The sequence below is a fragment of the Trachymyrmex cornetzi genome, unplaced genomic scaffold, assembly GCF_001594075.2.
Source record: "Trachymyrmex cornetzi isolate Tcor2-1 unplaced genomic scaffold, Tcor1.1 scaffold892, whole genome shotgun sequence".
Classification (NCBI taxonomy): domain Eukaryota; kingdom Metazoa; phylum Arthropoda; class Insecta; order Hymenoptera; family Formicidae; genus Trachymyrmex; species Trachymyrmex cornetzi.
Genome location: NW_017300236.1, coordinates 185,931 through 198,255, shown reverse-complemented (window position 1 = coordinate 198,255; position 12,325 = coordinate 185,931).

The window sequence follows — 12,325 nt, the reverse complement described above, 5'->3', positions numbered from 1 at the left end:
GGATCGAGAGAGGGTGGTGGATTGGTGGCAAAGGGTGAAGCGGAGAATACAGTGGTGTCCCTGTCCACGAGCAACTCGCTCTATTCGCCCGTTCGTTCGCTCGCTCGCTCGCCAGCAGCATCATCATAAGACCTCTTTGTCCTCCGGCAATTTCAGCGGCATTGTCACCGTCAACAATGTCCACTTGACATTCTCCTTCTCGCTCCCACACATTGTTAGCCCACCCTACCGTTCTCTCTTTCAATCATAAAGCTCATCGTAGACGGACCCGTTCACGTGGTAGCTTCGCTTTGCCCGTGGATGCACCTTAACCGCCATCCGTTTTGTTATCCAGATGCGCGATGATTAAAAGCGCTTGGAGGTTTGAGGTCATCGGATCTGTTGACCCGACTTGCCTTCTATTAAATGTCGATTGCTGCGATTTTCGCTTTTATAAGTGAATTACTCGTTTAATTAAGAAGGTATCATGTATGACGATACCATGCAGACGCTTGTAATTTGGTGGAATTAACAAGTATAGAGTTTTATCCTTTGTACTTAATATACATCAATGTTTGTGATTTTATCTGAGTAAAAATTAATATCAGAAAGTAATCTGGGTCAGATCCGCCAAATAAGGTAATCTTACAATTAGATGCCTAAATTCCATGGCCTTATGACTTACTGATTCCTTTGCACTGTGTTCGCACCTTCCACAACCCTCGTTCTCTTTGTTCCTCTATGTGGACATTTATCCATTGTCCACATTGTTACACTCTTTCTTCTTCACATTGTTTCCGCGCATTGCTTGACGGTAGGTTTGTACAGTTCGCGCAATTAATGCCTTCCAAATCTATGACAACGTTCACTGGTGAGGCATCGTGTTTACTTTCATCGGTCGTTTTCACATTCACGACCGTAGTCGAATGGACTAAACAAGCCTATAGAAATTGGAGAAACTCGCGTATTTCGCCCATGAACGCAAAAATAACCGAAAAAGTAACACGTAATAATAAAACAGGATTGGAAGGCATTAATTGCGCGAACTGTACGTCGTATTCTTTTACTTACAATTCATGATAAATATCAAGAGAACTGAGAGATAATGTATTCTTCCAACAGATTTAAGTGAAAAAGATACATACAAATTTTTGTATCTTATTTACTTGATAAGATGCAAAAGATTTGAACAAAACTCGATGATAAGACACAAATATTTTATCTAGAAAAACATTTTGTGTGAGAAAGATTTATACCAAACCAAAACGTTTGTATTTTTACTTGATAAGATACAAAAAATTTAAACAAAACTTGATATTTTTGACAAAATTTCTTACTTCCAAATTTTGTTAGAAATAAACACGCATTAAATTTTTTTTACAGAAACACTATTTTTAAATAATCAATAAATAATACAATAGGGACCAAGCCCTATTATATTACTACGAACCAAGCTGGATGTTTTGTACTAATAACTTTTTTATAAACAAACGATCAAGATTGTATGAACAATATTTAAAACAAACGTTTCAACCCCAATCAAGTCATTCTCAATGTTGGAAAATATTTGAATTAATACTACGCAATAATACTCGCATATTAAAATAGTGATGCCTTGAAGTAAAAAGATATGACCCAATTCCTGGAAGCAGTCTCATAAACCACTATTTTTTAAATTATTTTTATGGTTACCTATAGAAGTATTAATACACTGATAAGGTATACACAAGTGAGTACGCTTGTGTAATAATATTTTATTTGTGTTTTTCAAACAGTTTTATACCACAGATTAAAAATATATAATTGAACTTGAAAACTTTTTAAATAAAATAAAACTAATAACAAAAAACTTCAATAAGCGCCACATGTTCCTTTAGCGTAATAAAAAGTGTTCTCTCTCTCTCTTGTAAGGGTTAAGATATAAATAATATATATATGAATCTCTCCTATTTCGAATTGCGTTTATTTGAAGCTCGTCAGAATCTGACACGCATTATTACAAAAGTCCTCACAGGATAACAAGACTTCGTCGCAAGTAGGCAAGCGAGCGCCGAAGCTACAACCGATAGCACAATGTACACCTACACACGGCCGCATGTATTTCGTGAAAGTGGACGCGTTTTACTTATGGCACGCATTGTTCTATTGTGCCTGAGAGATGAGCGCATTACTGTCCGTTGTCCCCTTTCCGAGCAACCCCAGGACAATGTCGCGCCGCGCACCGTCGTTAATCAGGCATCGTTCCTGAACAGCCATAGTAATTCGCGGGGTTTATGCTCGCCTGGACGCAGGTGTTTGCGTTCGCAACTTTTGCGAAGAAAGCAGAAAATATGTCGATCACCCCAGATCGAGTATCGCTATTTCTCTAAACTTAAAACAGAAGTGAAGGTCGGACAACTTTTTCTCTTTTATAACTTAAAAAAAAAAGTAAATCGACAAATTTATTATAAAGCGTTTGCGTTCGCAACTTTTACGAAGAAGCAGAAAATATGTCGGCCACCCTCGAGGATCGCTATTTCTTTCAACTTAAAACAGAAGTGAAGGTCAGACAACTTTTTATCTCTTGTAACTTAGAAAAAGTAATTCATTAAATTTATTATAAATGTGTACGAATATATTCATAAAGAAAGTAACAATTGTAATTGCTAAAAAAAAAGAAATCCAGCACTGAAGCATCTTACCAAAGCAAAAAATTATCGCTCCAATCACGGGGAGTGTTGATATCGATGATATAAGAAACTGTGCTTCTTTTATGTGCAAGGTAATGAGCAAAGCAGTGAAGCCATTAACAGATAGACGAAGAAAGAAAGAAAGAATAGCAGGTGAAATAAACATAGAGGAAAGAGAAAAGGAAAAAGAAAAAGAAGAAGAAGAAGAAGAAGAAGAAACGGGTGAAAAGGGGATTTCGTGCGTGTAAAGCAAGCCAGTGCGTGTGTATTTGTGAACGGTCCAGGGGTAGGAGGTAAAGTGTTCGCGACGAATCTACGGAATGGGGTGGAAGCACAATGCTCCAACAATGACGCTATTGTGGAAACGAATAACACATACTCTTGCGCTTTACCCTGTGCTTCGTCGAGTGTAAGCCGTATAGCTGAATCAAATGAATAAGAGAATACCATCGCTAAGACACAGTTCCGACTGCTGACGTCAAAAGAAGTGGTCTACGAATGAGATGAAAATTATCCGAATGGTACTGATAACGCATCTATTCTCGTAATGGTATGCAAGCAAAGTCTGAAGTTTGTTGTATCTTTTTTTATATATTATTAGGATACTGTATTTGTACGTGATATATATTATACACTCATTTCTGTTATTATTCAATTATTTTTGTAATTCAGTGAAAATTTCTTTAATTTTAAAATTTTATTAACACTTACATCAATTGTGCACTACAAAAAGTAAATTCCCAGGGGGTTAATTTTTGTAAACGGTTGAAGTGACGGGCTCGATGAGAACAAAAATGGATCGAAATGAAAGTGAGAGCATTTAGATTCTAGTTTATCGTGTGCGTATAAATAGTGTGCTCTAAGATCATCGGACCGGCCGAGAATTTGCGCTGTGTAGGATGCAAGTAGAGAGCCCGTATATACGTAGGCAGATTTAATTAGCATGGACCAGCGGAAACCCTCGGGGGTAGACGGGGACGGAGCTGGGCAGTTGGAGCGTTAAAGTTAAATGACGGTTGGCGGTTGCTTATTCTTCCCGGCAACTGATGCTTGATAATCTGCGAAATCTCCTTGCCGACTCTCAATTCTGCTCGATAGTTCATTGCCTGTGCAGGCCAATTCTCTCAATGGAACGAGCCAGCCAGTTACGGGCTGACTGCCTTAATTGTAGTAGCTGCGTCTCCTCTCAAGCGCTTCTTTTTTTAATCGTCAGTGTACCGTGTTAGAGTCGTTTCGTTAGGCTCTTGAAAATTTCTGGAAAAAGCGCGGGAGGGATTGCTTTTACTTGCCAATATTTAGTATAAATGTAAGGCAGATTTCTATTAATGTAGAATAACTTTTATTTACCTTTTATCTTTTTCTTAATTCTAACTCACGAAACTAGAAAAAAATAAAAAGTATGTAAATGAAAAATAAGTAAGAGGATATAAAAATCGAGATTACAGTTAATCTCTACATTGGTAGAAATGGACATAAAAGATTTTTAAGATATTAATCTTCTCTGTATAATTATAAGATTGTGTAAGCTATGTCTAATTATAAAGAAATCTTATCGTAACATATTCTTATAGAAATGTTACCTGTAAATCGCATGTTCTTGAAATTTGTTGACACGCTATTTCTCCCATCTTATAATTTGTTTAAATTTATGACAATCGTTATTTATGCGATCTTGTTTACGCGAGTGACTTGCACACTGTCGCGCGCGGATTTCACGGAACATTCGGTGAAAATAATCGTCAAGTAATCGCGCGAGATCCTACATTAACCCATTCTATTTTGTCCCTCTCTTTCTATCTCCTGTTCGTCCTCATGTCCTCCTCCACTCGTTTCAACCCTCCGACACTCGTCCCGAACACCACGAAACCCCGCACCTCGTCGTTTCCCCGCAATTTTTCCGCCACATTTGCTTTTGTCTCGCGACAACAATGCATCGCCTCTACCGCTATGACATAAAAATATGTGCAGCGATGTATCTCCTTCTCTTTCTTTCTCCGTCCCCCTTCGTTACTTCTGCGCTGTTTTCTCCCGTCCTATTGCTCATCTCCCTATTTCCCGTTTGCCGACACATCACAGAGAAGGCTCCGCTTTTCGTACGAGATTCAAAAAGATTCAGTCAAAAATAGTGCTCTTTTTATTTTCAAGAGAAAATTTTAGATTTAATAGCTCTAAATTAATTATATAATTTCTTAATCAATTTTTTTTATAAAAAAAATCTATCCGTTATATAATTTAATACAATAATTAAAGTTTTACGTTGTTCGTGCAGAGAGACGCCATTGTTCCAGATTACTCTTTGTCCAGCCGTAATTTACCCTTACATTTGTGCACACTTTTTTGTAACATATTTGCGTATCTCATCTCGGCGTAAAGAGGGTCGAAGAAAATCAGTTTGGGCAGCTCGCGACTACGGGAATATTGTTCGTTGCGCCGGCGTCGTCGAACAATGAGCATGCAAATGATCGGCCGAAGATCGATATCGGCGCGATCAGAATTTTCCTGCGGCTCGCGGAACTGAGGGCGCGGGCTTAACCCTCCCTTTCCCCCTGGTAGACAAAAGGGGGCCGGCACCGGTTGACAATAGCTCGATGGCATTACGTATGCAAGCGCAGGGCTCCGCTCTTTTCGAATTCGTTGCATTCTGCCTTCGCCTTTCCTCCGCAGCCCTCCTCTTTCGCGTCCTCTTCCAGTTACGTTCTCCCGTCTCGCCTCTTCGGTCTGGAGACCATCCTCACGGATGCGGCGCGTAATCCCCGCAATTTGCAATCGCCAATTTGACGGCCAGTCTTTGCCGCCAGTCTCTTTTATCTCTTTTTATTGTCTACGCGAACTCACGTACGATGTCAATGCATTATTATGAGCTTCGTGGTGATTTAAACCACGTAGATCAAAGAATCGTCAAGTTTCTGGCGTTGAAACACCGTGTACGTTTCCTTTGATTTTGCGTTTTACCTCCTACAGAAACAATGTAATTGGTAAAGCTTTATGTTGCTTGAAACTTCAAATTAGCATCATAACTTAATTTGTGCATAAATTTGGTAATGAACTAAATATTTTGAAAAACATGGAAAATATGGAAAAATGTTTCAAAAAAGTCATATGACTTGAGAGAACGTGAATAGTAAAATAATTTTCGAAAAAAAATTATTTAAGGTATTCATAGTCAGGCCTTAAAACTTCCTTAAAATGTTTTACTTACTTCAAATGCTCTACGAATTATTTTATTGGTTACTGAACATCTCTAAAAATAAACTTGAGGAAGGCTTAGGTGTAAGAACCAATCATGTCAAAGAATCATTGAGCGCTTACCGATCAGTTTCTGAACGCACTCAACGTGTATCTTAATTTTTGAGAATTTATTTACCTGTAAATAACAAGTTAATAATTTTTATTGTTTACATCAAGAGATATTGTAGTCATCACCATATCTTGCGTCACATTTATGTAATAGAGCTGTTTGCTTTATTACATGTGAATGTGACGCAAGACTACCATGTCTCTTGAGGTAAACAATAAAAATCGTTGACTTGTTATAGAAGAATAACAGCGAAGCAATTCTGATAAAGTGTGTTTTCGATGAAAATTGGAATACGTTCCGCAAACATGGAAAGGACCATTTCTGTATATATGTAGGATGAGAGCGGGATCGAACCCAGAACCAAAGATCACGAGTCGATCACGCGATGTGTATAATCATTCGTCATCCCACATAGGTCTGTTTTCACAATATATGATTATCTAAAGGTTACTAAGAAATTTACCGATGAAATTTATTCATGAATTTTTTGGTTACCTTTAATCTTTAGGTAATCATACATTGTGAAAACGTGCTATAGTCAAAAATTTCTGTTGTTACATCACGAGACACACAATAGTATTCGCATTCATGCACAACGAAGCCATTCGCATAGAACGATGGTTCATCATTCATGGTTATATTTATGCGATATTTGAAATTTAGTTACACAACATAATGTATTAAGAAGACACATATTGGACTACATACTCCATATTACTTCAAAAATAAATTTTTCAGTGTGCTTATTCTTCCTTTTTTTTTTAAAGTTAATTAGTGGCTTTTTAAAAAATAATTTGTGTTTATATAAAAGTCTAGATTATAAATATTTTGTCATTGAAAACGTAAAATGTATAAAAATTTTGTGTTACATTATATAATTAAAAATGGCTTATTTCTTTGTATGTAAAAATTACATATTGATAGCAATATATTATCTCATCCAATATCGATAACGTTTTAAGTTTAAGTAATTAAAAAATATGAAAATTCTGTCGTATTTTTCGAATTGAGAAAATAAATAATAGTATTGTATTTCAACAGAGAAAAAATCTCGACTGAAGTCCTCGGTTTAATTAGTAACTAACAATGAATCAAATTGAAAAAAACGGTAATGTACAGTTCATAGACTGCTGAAGGTCTGTTTTAGAACGCATTTAAAAAAAGAAAGAGATCTCTAGACTTTGAGTTAACATTCTTCATAGATCTCTAAAACAATAGGTATCTTTCTGTGATATTTCACAATCAGTCTCATTATGTAGCTTTCAAATTGGAAAAAAGTCGTAAAATTTATATCTCAAGTAGTAAAGTACTGTCAATGTAATGTCTGTTGTGAGTAATAATATCACTAAAGCCACGTCATAAAAAACGATAAAACGAAATTTTAAGTCATAGATTAGTGACTAATGCTTAAACGACAAAAATTATGGCATAACTGTGACGAATAATATACAATATGTAATGTAAGAAATAACTTATTTTTCTTTGAAATGAATAGCTATAATAAATAAACAATTGAATAACATTATTAATTACTACTTTTCTTAATTAAGTAATAATTACAGTCCTAGTACCACAATTCAGTGACGGTACATTGAGTAAATATTGGAATATATTGGGCTATAGTATTATGTCAATAAATTATACTATAAGAGAAGCAAATAAACATATAAACTTATTTATTTACAATTATTGCATTAAATATAATGTTATTGATTATTATTTATTCATTCAATATGATTTAAAAATGACGATTAAACGGCGATATATTTATGATGATAATATATTTCGTCACAAATGTTATGTTTATTTTATGTTTATTTTCAGTCAAATGATGAAAAATAATCTTAATTCGTTATGATTAAATGTTAATGATATTATGCTACTTGGAATATCGAACTTATTTAAAAAATTACTTCTCTTTGGAAACTTAAACAAGAAATTTGTATCTATATTTAATTTGAAATATCACTTGAGTATATGAACGTATACATATTATGCGGGACTTTCTTTCATCAAAGCCCAGTTTACGACTTCGCGAGCGATAAAATGATATAAAGCGTACCACTCCCTTGTCCACTTGATGTGCGATTCTTTGTCGGTGGTCGCGAAATGCCTCCTTCGGAAAATGCAACGTCAATGGAGGATATCCGAGAGCGTTTCGCTCATAAAGCAGTGTGTGACGTAAAAGCGGCTATATAATAAACTGTAAAGTGCTGGGTAAAAAGATACGAGCCGGTGGGTAAGACGATTCATGATGAGACCAAGAAAAAGGAAAAAGTTAAGATAATCAAACGATAAGAGAGAAAGAATATAACAGAATTAAATTTAAAGTGTCATGATGAACGGTTTATTATTGAAATTACGTACGTAATATATTGAAAGGTCAAGAGGAGGAAACGAAGAAAATCAACGGAACGGCAGCAATATCTCGAATATTATCGCGCTCGTTTGAGCGCCGTGGACTGATTTGACATTTCCATTCCTCGTTGTTTCCCGCGATTTTCTCCATTACGATCGATGAATCGACACGCGCTAATTTATGCAAAAATCAATTTACCAATTAACCCAAGCGCACATCCTCGGTTCATTTGTATTGACACCTTTTGTACTCGCCACGGAATACACGACTTCTCGTTACACGTTCCCCGTGTATACGTACGTACGTCGATCGGGGAAGAGGGACCGGGGGTTTCGGTTGATTCCTTCGTTCCCGACACGGCATAGGTTTAGCATCGTGGAGTGCGGCCCCGGGGCTGTTACGAACTTAATGAAGCTATTTTCCGTTTAATTAGAATCCCACCGTGATCCTTCCATTCTTAGGTGAGTCTCGTGGTTAATCCTTCCGGCCGCGATATTAAGACGCCGAGCGTTCCTTACAAAGCGCGCTCGCTAACACAATATCGTCAACTATATTGACTCGGCCTTTATGCACTCGGCAAGCTGGGTGAGAAAAGCGTGCGTACAATATGCGCGTTATTTATAAGCTTGATTTTCGGTTGCCTCGCCACCGAAGTGTACAAGGGAAAGCGCAAGATTATTATTTTTTAATGCGAGTAATCGTCACTGAATTTCTTAAGTTACAAATTATGCTACGCGTCTTATATATTTTTTTTAATTTCACGATTGTAACAATTATGTTGGCTATTGGTTGTGTTCTCTGGCCGTAATATGAGTTTATCATTCAATTTGCTTCAATCAATTAAGCGCCCTCGACGAAGTATCAAGTTACCATTCTTAGTAGATCGTCTGTAGTAACCCTTTATTGGACACAGCTCTCTCCACGATTTATTAACTTTTTTTTTTTTCGTCGCTTTCATCTCTCTATGCGCACAAACTAATTTTAATTTACTTACATTTTATGTTCATGTATAAATAAAGTTTAATTATAACTTTTGAATATGCGTATTGTTTGCTCGACAGTATTTGGAGCAAAGCATTCCTGCATTGTTGTTTAAATAAAGGAGTATCAGTTTCAGAGAGAGAGAGAGAGAGAGAGAGAGAGGAAGAAGAAAAGAGTATACCTATGTTTAAATTTCAATTTGAAAGCGGCATGGGCATAACGAGACTGACAATGAGTAAAAAAGGTTTCAAGTTAAAGATCCGTGAAGGAGATGTGAATAAAATCTAAAGAATTTTTTCTTTCAAAATTTGGTTTTAGGTTAGACTCTTAAAAATTCATAAACTATTTGTACATTATTTTCGTATATTGTGTTCTTATATCTTACTTAATCAATCACTTTAACAAATAGCTTCCTCTATTGAAATGTAACCATTTTTTTAGTCTCTGAATCTGAGAATACTCTTAACTTCATTTCCAGAATCGCATTTTCTTGTTACATGCCTCTGATTCACAAAAAAGATTCACTGACGAAATACTATTAATAGTATCTTGTCAATGATAAATATTATGTTAATCATGTCATTAATCATATCTTGTTAAGAAAGCCGCAGCTACACGCGCCAAGTACGTGTATTGTTAATGTCGCTATCTATTGTTTCAACAATGTACAAATTCGCACTACATACGTGATTGTTTAAATTACCTAACGTCTATTTTTTATAACTGAATTAGTATACACTTTTGGAACTTACAGTGATATATAGATATATATTTGATATTTAGCTAAAGTGAGAAAGAAAATTCTAGTGCATTTAGAAGGAATAAATGACAGACTTTTTTTTTGTTTTCTTTTCCTTTCTTTTCTTAAAGATATGACGATGAGGTTCAGTCTCAAAACCCGTAAAGCCTAAAACATAGATAAACGCAGTAGTTAAGAGTAGAAATGTGTGGACAACCTATCGATATTTCGTGTCTATTGATATAAATCGAAATATGCAATATCGATACGGCAACATATTGATTGGAAATGATTCAATATTAGAGAAAATCGTAACTTTTTTTGCACGTTTTATTATATAGAGACGTGCGAAGAGTACAAATTTTTGATATTGGAGAAAAATTTTTTTAAAAGTTACTAGATAAATTACCTAGTAATTCACTAACTTATCAATAAAATTATAAATATTTTAGTAAATTTATGTATACACAAATAAAAATGAAAGAGAGATTGATGATAATAAAAATTATGCATTTATTTACATGATATATTTTATACATGCATTCGTGGATTATAATTTCGTGATCATAGGTCTGTTCGTGTTGCTTGCACTCTGTGAACACCTTCGCTCTCTCTCTTTTCAACGCCCAAATATATATCTATCTCATTTTAACTTCAAAAATTTGGGGATTTCAAGCAACCTATAGAATCGCTTTTATAAGAGAAATACAAACTACAAGTGGATAATTTTCTTTATGCATATGTTTATGGGGTTGAATTTTGGAAATACAGCCTTTGTATCGAATCAATAATTAATATCTAGAAATCCAGATCCGATATGTATGTTACGATACAGAAACTAAAAGTTTCGATACAAATATCGAATATTGCAAGTGGTAACGACATTTCAAAATATCGATTATGTCGGAACATCCCTAGTCGAAAAGTAGCAACCGTATGGTATGGTTGTCGAGCATATTACAGACAGTATTTCCTTTTTATTTTGCTTGCCGAATCTGAAATAAGTGTCGAATTAACCGTTGGGGACGTTGATCATTTGTCGAGAGTGTCGAATTGAATCTCACACAATAAACTATATCGAGAAATGTACATATTTTGTAAACATCCCTTAGAGATGTCTTCTGGAAGTTTTCTCTTTCTTTCTGGAATGTTCTTTAATCTGTGCAGTATGAGACATGTCGAAGTGCCGAATAGTTAATGGCCGTCGAAACATCAAATTATGTGCGTAGAAAGTTTCAGATATAATACGAGGGAACAGCGATAGCAATAAAATAACACGATTTCAATTTCTCAGAAATCGGATACACCGGATTACGCAGTTTCTGATAGGTTGAAATCATGGAATTTCCATCGCTATCCCTTCCCCCGCATTGTATCTGGGACGAAAAAACATAAGAACGCGCTGCATACTTCAGTCGCCTCGTCTCCCCCTCGCGAGACGCGACGGTTTGGCAGTTACTCGGCAACGGCTTCGCGGTTCGATTTTCGTTTGCCGGCTTTGAAATTAGTGTCGATAGTGCCTAATTACGTAAGCGTCGGGGGACGTGGGTGGATTATCGGGAGTGAATATCGAATACTCGGAAGTGTCGAAAAACCGCTAAAAGCTGTTAAAACGTCCGATTTGAATTTGATCAAGTTCCACGAATTAAGGACGCGCTTCAGTTGTTTCGTTCCTCCCGCAACAGTTCGGCGGCGAGCTGCGGCAGCTCCGTGTTTCTCGCCGATTTGCACTCGTCGGTTCCGCGGCAAGTGTCGGGAATGTCGAATAAATCATCGCGAGCGTCGGATTAAGTATCGTGAATGCGGAATTGAGTGCCGGGAGTGTCGAAATTACGTATCGCGAACGCCGAAGTGTCATGGCGTCGGATGACCGTTGCGCGTATTCGAAATTTTTGTCTTCGACACGTCGCTACGAACCGACCACGAATCTGGTCGGATAATGAGCCGAGGTAAGATAAAACGAGGTTTTCAGTGATGACCTTATTGTATCTGGGACTGAAAAACGCGTTGCATACTTCAGTCGCCTCGTCTCCCCCTCGCGAGACGCGACGATTTGGCAGTTACTCGGCAACGGCTTCGCGGTTCGATTTTCGTTTGCCGGCTCTGAAATTAGTGACGAGAATGCCTAATTACGTAAGCATCGGGGACGTGGATGGATTATCGGGAGTGGTGAAGTGAATATCGAACACTCGGAAGTGTCGAAAAACTGTTAGAAACTGTTAAAACGTCCGATTTGAATTTGATCAAGTTCCGCGAATTAAGGACGCGCTGCATACTTCAGTTTCGTTCCTCCGCGGTAG